General features: G+C 57.3%; 1 long non-coding RNA gene across 2 annotated transcripts in view; it reads left to right on the top strand.

Moving 5' to 3' along the window:
• Positions 1-5,772: 5,772 nt before the first annotated feature.
• Positions 5,773-8,783, top strand: part of LOC112473690 — a 4,438-nt gene continuing 1,427 nt past the window's right edge. Inside the window, exons 1-2 of one of the 2 annotated variants that reach the window (XR_003044148.1) lie at positions 5,773-6,776; positions 6,913-7,065. This is a non-coding gene — a long non-coding RNA (uncharacterized LOC112473690). Of the gene's footprint in view, positions 7,066-8,783 lie in introns of both variants that reach the window. The other variant, XR_003044147.1, reaches the window with a different exon arrangement.

Genomic DNA, 8,783 nt, shown 5'->3' with positions numbered 1-8,783 from the left:
AGAAGGAAGAAGCGAAGAAGGCCTGAAAGGGCAGGGTCAGTCCCTCCTGCAAGTCTTGGGGGAGCTCAGGGTGGAGGGACGGTAGAGCAAAGTGATGGACGCTGGTCTGGTCTGAGCGGAGAGCATGACAGGGGCACAGAGGACGGCTGGCCAGGGAGGGGCGGGCCAGGCCTGCAAGGCCAGGCAGCGTGAGCACTTCGGCTTCAACTTGGGTGGGCTGGGAGCCGCGGTGTGGGTGGCAGTGTCAGCCTGGAGGACAGACCGTGGGGACAGGCGGGAGCGGAGAGACCAGGCCGGAGGCCTTGGCACTTGTCAGGTGAGGGCTGGTCTGGGCGGTGGAGGTGGAGAGGGTGAGGCAGCGGACTCTGTGTCCGTCTGGGTCCCCGAGAAGCACCGGATCAAATGTTTTATTGGGGGACCTGGCTGGGGGAGGGAAAGTGAGGAAGGAGGTGACAGCCACTCAGGTCCGACCCTGAAGTGAGGAGGGGCGAGGGCAGCGTCTGTCCGCGGGTGGTGCAGCCTAAGGAAGGTCTGGCACGGCCATCGGCGGATCCTCGAGCCAGGACTGGCCATCGGGAAAGCCCCGTCTCCCAGGACCGGGCCTGCCTTCGCGCCTCGGCAGGCCAGGTCCCTGGCTGGGAGCACGAATCCCGGAGCTCAGCAGCTGGGACCCTGGACCAGCTACCCTCCCACACTCTCCGGGGCACGACCGGCCTGGGCCTGTCCCCTCACCCCGCCTCCAGGATTCCAGAGGCAAAGGTCAAGGGGAAGAGAGATGCTAACTAATGTGTCTGTCACTGGTTCCTCCTGCTTCCTCACGCCTACATCCTTTGCTTTGGGGGTCAAGCCCTGTTGGAGGAGTGTTGGGGTTAAAACGGAAAGTGATTCTATCGCTGCCGCTGCCGTGTGGGCCCCAGCAGAGAGGATGGAAAATCAGGTCATGAGATCTAAGAAAGAATGTAGGTTAATTAAACTTTAAAACACAGATCTTTCTGCAGTGGTTCCGTGAGTCAGCATCCAGCTTGGGGAAAGAGGCATGGGGCAGGCGGACTGTGATGGGGTCCCGCCCGGGCCCCGTGGCCTCTGGCTGGCGCCCGCACCCTCACCCCCGCTAGAGACAGCGGCCCAAATTTGCTTCCATGCTTTTAAGCATCATTTAAATTCACCCTTCTGCATCTTTGACTGCCTGGGAAACGTCCTACTTCAAGCTGAGAATCTGGGTCAGCTGTTCATAAGAATAGCATTTGCTGAATAAAACTGGCAGCCCGGGCATTGGGTGCCGTCTTGTGGGGCAGGAGAGGCCTGAAAGGGGAAGGGCCTTGGCCGTGAGCTCATATGTTGACATCTGCTCTATGCCGTGCTGTTATATTTACTCTCTGGGTGTTGATTTGAGCGCTGGGAGCTCCATGCCCGCAGGGGAGGCGCGACAATGTGGCATCTGGGAAGGCGTCCCTGCACACGGTGTGGGCGGGGGTTGTGGGGACAGGTGGCACAGGTGACTCGGGGACGCCCGTGACACCTGTGGCCTGCCCACACCCTGTCTGCACATGCCCGGGGGGTTTGAGCCTGGCTGGGTGTCTCCACAGTGGTTTTGGGTGAGGGGAGGCCACAGCCTCGAGGGCCCAGTGGGCAGGGCCGTGTTCACATCTGCCAGGCTCTGGGGCCTGTGGGGCCCGGACTGTGTCTGCTTTGTCCAGGTTAAGCTCCAGCACCCATGTGTGGGCTAAATCGGAACTGGCCCGTTATCTCCGAACGTGACCTCGTCTGGAGGTAGAGTCTGTGCCGGATGGAACTAAGTTAGGAAGAGGTCGCCAGGGTGAGCCGGAGCTAATACGACTGGTGTGTTTATGAGACACAGACACGCACAGAGGGACGACCACGTGAGGACACGGGACAGAGACGGCCATCTACGAACCAAGGAAGAGGCCTCGTTAAAGAGACCCCAGAGGCTTCCCTCACCTCCCACCAAGTGAGGACACACAAAATGACAGCCACTTGTGAACCGGGAGGTGGGCCTTCACACGACGCCAAACCTGCCGGCGCCTTGACCTTGGACTTGCAGCCTCCACAGCTGTGAGAACGAAAGCCCTGTGGTTCAGAAGCACCCCCGTCGCAGTATTTGTTCACAGCAGCCCGGACCGGACAGGTGAGCAGGCGGCAGGATGACAGACTGGCCCCTCTGCTGACGCCAGGAGCTGGTGCCACCTGTGGCCCATCCCACCGGCAGACTTTGCAGCTGCCGCACATCTCGGCGACATTCCGGGGAGGATCTGTGAAGGAGACTGGTCTGGATGTGGCTGGCCGAGCCCCCTGGCAGGGGCCGCCTTGCCTCCGGGACCTCAGAGCCGGCCTCCCTAGCTGGCCCAGGCCCTCCCGTGGCAGTGCCCACCTCGGCCTTGGTCCCACACGGCCCTTGCCTGGGGAGAAGAGGTACCTGCGAAATGTGCCGAACGGTGGGACTGGTGGAGACTGGAAGGATTCTGGCCACCTTCGCCGGGGGTCCCCTCCATGGCTGCCACCCCGTGGCGAGAAGCCCCTCCCAGAGGCCCCCGTGTCAGGGATCTCGCCAAGGCCGCTCTGCAGAGCAGAACTTGAGCGCATACGGAGTGGGGCTGGGGAGGCCGGCAGACCCCCGCCGCCTGGGGTCTTCCCAGGGAGGGCCGAGCGGTCTGTGCTGAGGCCCGACTCCGAATCATGGAGAGGGATCCCCTGCCACTGAAGCTTCTTCCTGTTCTTTTTCTTTTAAAGAAAACTTTTTATTATGGAAGCATCCACCTAGAAGCATCTATGTGGAAGCATCTGCTCTGCTCACCAGAGCAGAGCAAACAGCGGACCCTCATGTTGCAGCATTTGGTGTCATCGGCCACCCTCACTTTGCCTCGCTTGTGTCACAGAATCGCCGACCCGGCCCCCTTTCACCTGGAGTAGAAGCCGGTCAGAGGTCTCTGACATGATGTCTCTCTGAGAAGCAGCAGGGCATCTTCCGTGGCTCCTGAGCTGCTGTCACACCTCACTGTGCATCAACCTCTCCCCATCGGCACCGCCGTGGGCCACCTGGGTCCAATGGACCCTTCACCTTTTTTTTTTACTTTCAGTCATTTCACAAACAACTTACATAACCCTGTCGGAACAGAGAGATGGCGTCCGTCGACAGCAGCCCGCTGCAGTCACCTGTGGTGCGTGAACCTGCAACACACCTTGTGGATGCTGACGGCAGGTTCCAGCACACCTTGACGAGGTTCTAGTTCATCGCTACTTGTTCTTCTTCGTGCAGTGACGTTATCAAAGTGCAACATCTGGAAGAAGCTTTTGAAATCTGTGACTCATAATTCTGTCGAAGAGAGCATGCCGTTTTCTCTGTTCGTAATTATAAAATATTTCCACGTTTCGACTTATAAACACACATTAGAATGATTGATTTATTCATTTATCTTTATTAATTATAAAAACATATATAGAGAGACATATGATGAGAACGGGCTCACGTGTTTACCGAGGCTGACAAACCCCAACATCTCCCGCCGGCTGGAGGCCCAGGCCAGCACGGCGTGGCTGGACTTAGTCTCACGCTTCCGTTCCATCCGTAGGCCAGAGGGAGCCAGCGCCCCAGCTCGAAGGCATTCAGCCAGAAGGAATTCCCTCTTATTTGGCGGGGGCAGGGGGTGGGTTGGGGTTTGCTTTTTTGTTCCGTTCAGTTCAGGCCTGAATAGAACAACGGCTTGGTCGAGGACCGCCCACGTTATCGAGGGCAATCCAGTTTGCTCAGTCTACCAATTTCAACATCAAACTCGTCCCAAAGCGTCCTTACAGAAACACCCAGAATAATGTTTGACCAAATATCTGGGCCCCCGGTGGCTCCGCCAGGTTGACCGATAGAGTTAATGGTGAGAGACCATAACAGACTTCAGCACTACTCAGTTTCCTCACTACTAGATTCTTCTAGATCAGGGTTTATTCCAAATCTAGTTAACCTTCGGAGCAACTGGATACCTAGATCTTTCGTTGCTTGCCTGAGATTTACCGATGCAGACTTTCTCTGAGGGAACAGGCCCCAGAAATGAAGTCATTCTGACTCAGTATTCTGCAAAGCGATGGTTGGGACTCTGCAAACTGTACTTCTCCATGGTCAGCTGGCTTCTTGCCGTCTCTCCCACCAGAGTGTGGTGGGAGGAGCCTGGAATGCGGGAGGGGGAAGGGAGGAACCTCTTCTGTCCTGCTTGTCGGCATCGCTCCAGTAATGACCCGTTCACCCCAGAGGTCATAGTTGACTGGTTTTTACAGATTCTCGGCGTGCTCAGAACGAGTCTCGTTCCGACTGCCGGGAGCACACATCTCAGAGTCCCGAGTCCCAGCTCTCCAGGCCCCTCGCTGGGTCCTCTGAGTCATCAGCGCCGCTGGCCAACAGCCCTTCCTCTGAGGGTATGAGATCGACCTTTCTGGGACTCCTCCTCAGAGCTGCAGAGGTCCCTGCACCGGACGATCGGTGCCCTGTCATCGGGTGTGGGAGCCACAGCCCCCGGCCACTCCTCCGGGCTGCCAGGGCCTGATAACCCCGAGCCCTTCCACTTGCTTCTTGCCGTGGTAGAGGTGCTGGCCGCTCCTGCCTTTGCTATCTGGTGTCCACATAACGTCACCCTGGGCTCCTCCTGTGCTCGGCCGCTTCCACGCCCGGGCTCCTCTGCTGAAGGACTCCGTGCAGTTTGTGTTTCCCGACTGATAACCATCCGCAGCAAGTCACTGAGCTATCGCGTGAGTGTCCATGTGGAGAGCCGTCCAGCCCGCGTGCGGGGCAGGAGCAAGCCCTTGCGCAGAAACGTGCCCGCGATGTGGAGGTACAGCGAGGAGTCCGCTGGACGAAAGTCAACCCGAAGCTGTGTTTAGAGACGTCAAAAAGGGCCAGATCGTGTACGGCCTTGTCACTTATAGAAGAGAGAAACAAATGTCAGCTTTTATTTCGACTGCTGAGGGAAGCCACAGAAGCCACTAAAGACAGTTGTCTTTGAAGAGAGGGGTGACCCAATGAGCATTTTGCTGGAGAAGCATCACTGTGGCCGCTATATGTGGAATATCCTGAGGACAAAAACAAACACAGAGATTCCAGAATGATCGATTTAATGGATTTTAAACATTCTGCATCGTGTATTTTCTTCCACTCTCTTGGAACACACCTGCTTTCAGCATTTATTCACTTAGGCGCGGCATCAGATTTTGTTCATAAACGTCAAAAATTGTGAAAGAATATTGCCATATGTCCTTGGAGGAAAACGCAACGGTCCAAGTTGTTACAAATTACTGAGCGACGTCTTTCCTGTTGACAGACTGTTTGCGAACATATTTTCTCTTTGTCCTTAGACATACGAAAGTGAGCACGTTCATTTAGGACATACATGGCCAAAGACTCACCGAGATTTCTCTCGGGTTGATCTGAGCATCATCGGTGGCGTCTAGACAGGACACTGCTCCCGTCTGAAGCTAAAAGGCGGGTGGCTCTTGGCAGGTGGCGACTGCCCAGTTTGAATCCAACTTTCTCCACAGAGTGTCCCCTCACTTTGGTGTCCCCTGTGGAAGGAAATGCTCACAGTCCTGTCACACTGGGGCTTGAGACTCTCTAGCAGGCAGTAACGTCGGGTCAGGAGATCGAGACCAGCATTTTAAAAAGATGGAGTGAAATTATGGTCGCCAGGTAAAATAAAGCACACCAGGTCAGTTTGAATTTTAGACAGAGGACAGATAATTTTTTTTTAAGTGTAAATCTATCCCATACACGTAAAATAAAGCACACCAGGTCAGTTTGAATTTTAGAAGAGAACAGATAATTTTTTAAGTGTAAATCTATCCCATACACAGCACGCATATGGACGGGACTAAACAAAGGTCTTTGTTATTTATCTGGAACACAAGTTTAACCGGGAGTCCCGCTTAAATAAAATTCAGTTTATTGCCGAATCTGGCGAGCTTAGGGAGTGTAGAAGGCATCGGAAGGCACACGCGGCAGGAGTCAATGTTACTTCACATCCTTCAGTGGGCACGAGCTGGGCCACACCGGAAATGCTTTTCTCACTGTCGATTTGAGTGAACAAGGGCAGGCCGCAGTCCCGGGCGGCTGTGGGTGTTCGACGCCGGAGACCAGCGCGGTGTCTAACAGTGCTGTCGGGCGACAGGGGCACCCTGGGGGGCCTTGGTCACCATCGTCGTTCCATTCTCTGCCTTTCTGTGTGTGTGTGAGAGAGGATTTTTCTTGAAAGAACTCCGAGCCTCCAAATGTTTATTGAAATATTACTCCGAAAACTTCCCCTGTTGCTGAGAGTCTCGCTCTCTCCTGAGGGCAGGACCCGGGTTCCTCTCTCTGGGCGTCACCTGGAGGACCACGGGCCAAATGCCCACGGACAGTTCCCCCCGTGGACGCTAGGTGGCGACAGCAGCTGTGCTCGCTGAGGAAGCATGCTTAGAGCTAACCGGGTGGCCTGTGGGGTGGGCACGCCTGCCTATGATGGTCTCCTTTATCCCTCCCAGCAACCCCAGGCTCTGTCCTCTTCTCAGGGGGTGAAAAAGCCCCGAGGTGTCTGGGACAGGCCCAGCCGAGCCAGCCAGGTGTGGCTCCAGGTCAATCAGCCACTGGGGAGCGCAGCTGAGGCCGCACTTGTCAGAAGTGAGCAGGGTTAGATCGGATCCCAAGGGCTGCGGACAGTGACAAGTAGCTGGGAGGAGGTTCCCAGGACCCGAGGACCCTCCCGTGGGCAGCCGCTGGCTCCCGGCCCTGTCCCTTCTTCCTCCAGGTGACCGTGCTCCACTTCCTCCTGCCCTGCCCGCTCCTGTCCCCGCCCTGTGCTGCCCTCTCCTGCCATTACCTGGCCACCGCAGGTAGCAGGGCCAGAGGAGTGACTTTTCCAATGGAAATATGACCCTTCACAGGCTAGCAAGAAAATCAACGCAGCCGCCTCGATGTAAGACCTTCTAAGTTGACCGTCACCTTTCGTCTATTGAAAATGTCACCTGGGGAACCTGGGCTCAGACTCACCCAGCTGCCGCCTTCGGAAAGGGACGCTGGCCGGAGAGGAGGAAGAGGTGGGTCATGGGGTGCACAGCAGGCTGCTTTGTCCTCGTCTTGGGGGCCAGAGTGAGAGAGTGAGGGTGGAGGGTGGGCAGACGCAGCCGGGCCGAGGCCTGGGGTGCCGGGGTGGACGGCACAGAGGGGGAGCCGGGGGGCAGGGAGGTGGGAGGGGCCAGAAGGCTATTCGAGACTTTGAGGTCCCTTCATAATCATGAGGGCGCAGCCCAGTGAGTGCCTGGGGAGGGGCAGCCCAGGTGAGAGGCCTCGGATCAGAGGCACCTGGGAGAATGTGAGGTTCAGGGAGAACTTTGGGGGGGGTCGTCAAAGAGTTTTAGAGAAGAGGAAGGGGAAACGTTTTGGGCCGTGAGAACTCAGTACAGACGCAGGGACACAAACGGGCACGAGCCGGAAGAGGTGGCTTTCGTCCCCTCGGAGGGACAGTTGTGTTCGAGGCTGGAAGCCGGGCGAGGATGTGGCCGTGCGTTGTCTCAGACGTCGGCCAGAGGGAAGTGAGCCAGAACTTTTATGTGTTTTCCGAGAAACTGCAGAATGGCAGGAAGAAGGCGAAACCCGAAAGCAAAACCCTTTCCTCCCGGAGGAAGCAGAAGCCTTCGGGGGGCGGCCCTGAGCTGCCGTCTGTCCAGCCTGCCGTGCTTGCCTTTGGGGCCCGACAGCACTGTCCAAAGTGGCCTAAGCCTGCTGTGGGTCAGTTCACAGGAGCCGGGCATGCAGCGCTGTGGTCGGGACCTTCAAGGACAGCGGCTCCTGCTGTCGGCCCCCAGCCCAGCTGGGCTTTTGTTCTCTGTTCAGACGTCCCCCGGCCCCTGCCCCTGCCCCACTCCAATGGCCTGGTCAGGGCTGCCGATGCTTGTTTGTCTCCTGGACACGGGAGTCTGAGGCCACTTGCTTGCCTGTGCTGCAGGCAGGGGACCCTGGAATCGAGGGGCGCCTGCACGCCCCGGTTGCCAGACCCGGGACGATGCCAGGACCCTGCCACCGCAGTGCACCAGAGACGGGCGTTATTCCCAGTCCTGGTCACACTCGCCGGTCTCTCGTGGGATGCTGACACTCACCGGTCATCCCACCAGGCTGAAGGTCGGCCCCTCTCCCCTGGGGGCACCGCGAGCACGCATACTGGGCACTTGGCTGGGGAAGCATGTCCCTATGGTGTCCCTCCGGGCTGTCGGAGCGTCTCGTTGGGTCTGGATTTTGGACACACCGTGCTTTGGTCTCCGTAGCTCCAAAGTCTTTGCATGAGGAAAAGGGACAGTCGGGGTCCGTGAGCATCTCCCCACATTCTGCATAGAAGCAGTGGTCCTGGAAGCCATTTGTGGGGAGTCGCGCCCTGGTTCCAGCACCTTCCAGCCGTGGGCCCTTGGGGGCATCTGTTGTCTCGCCCAGCCTCAGTTTCCCCATTCGTAAATGAGTGTCTGTGTTCTAGGGTTGTCACGAGGGGTAGGGAGATCGTCCGGGAAGAACACTCAGCACGACATGGGAACCACGTTTCGCAACGCGTGGGGGACGACGGGTCACACTGTGTGTGAGGGGAGATGCCGGAACCTCCGAGGCTGGGGGCTCTGTGTCTCTTCGTGAAACGTAGACGCACATGTGTTTGATCCTCCATGAGCAGGACTCATACACACAGAGTGACAGTCCCAGGGAGCCTGGGCACGGTTCTAGAAATAGAGGAACATTCTGGAATGCTGAATTGTGTCCCTAAGAATGGACGAGG

This window comes from Pteropus alecto, unplaced genomic scaffold (genome assembly GCF_000325575.1).
Source record: "Pteropus alecto unplaced genomic scaffold, ASM32557v1 scaffold8, whole genome shotgun sequence".
In the NCBI taxonomy this organism is placed as follows: Eukaryota; Metazoa; Chordata; class Mammalia; order Chiroptera; family Pteropodidae; genus Pteropus; species Pteropus alecto.
The sequence above is the reverse complement of the archived record's forward strand: the minus strand, read 5'-3'. Positions and strand labels throughout refer to the sequence as shown.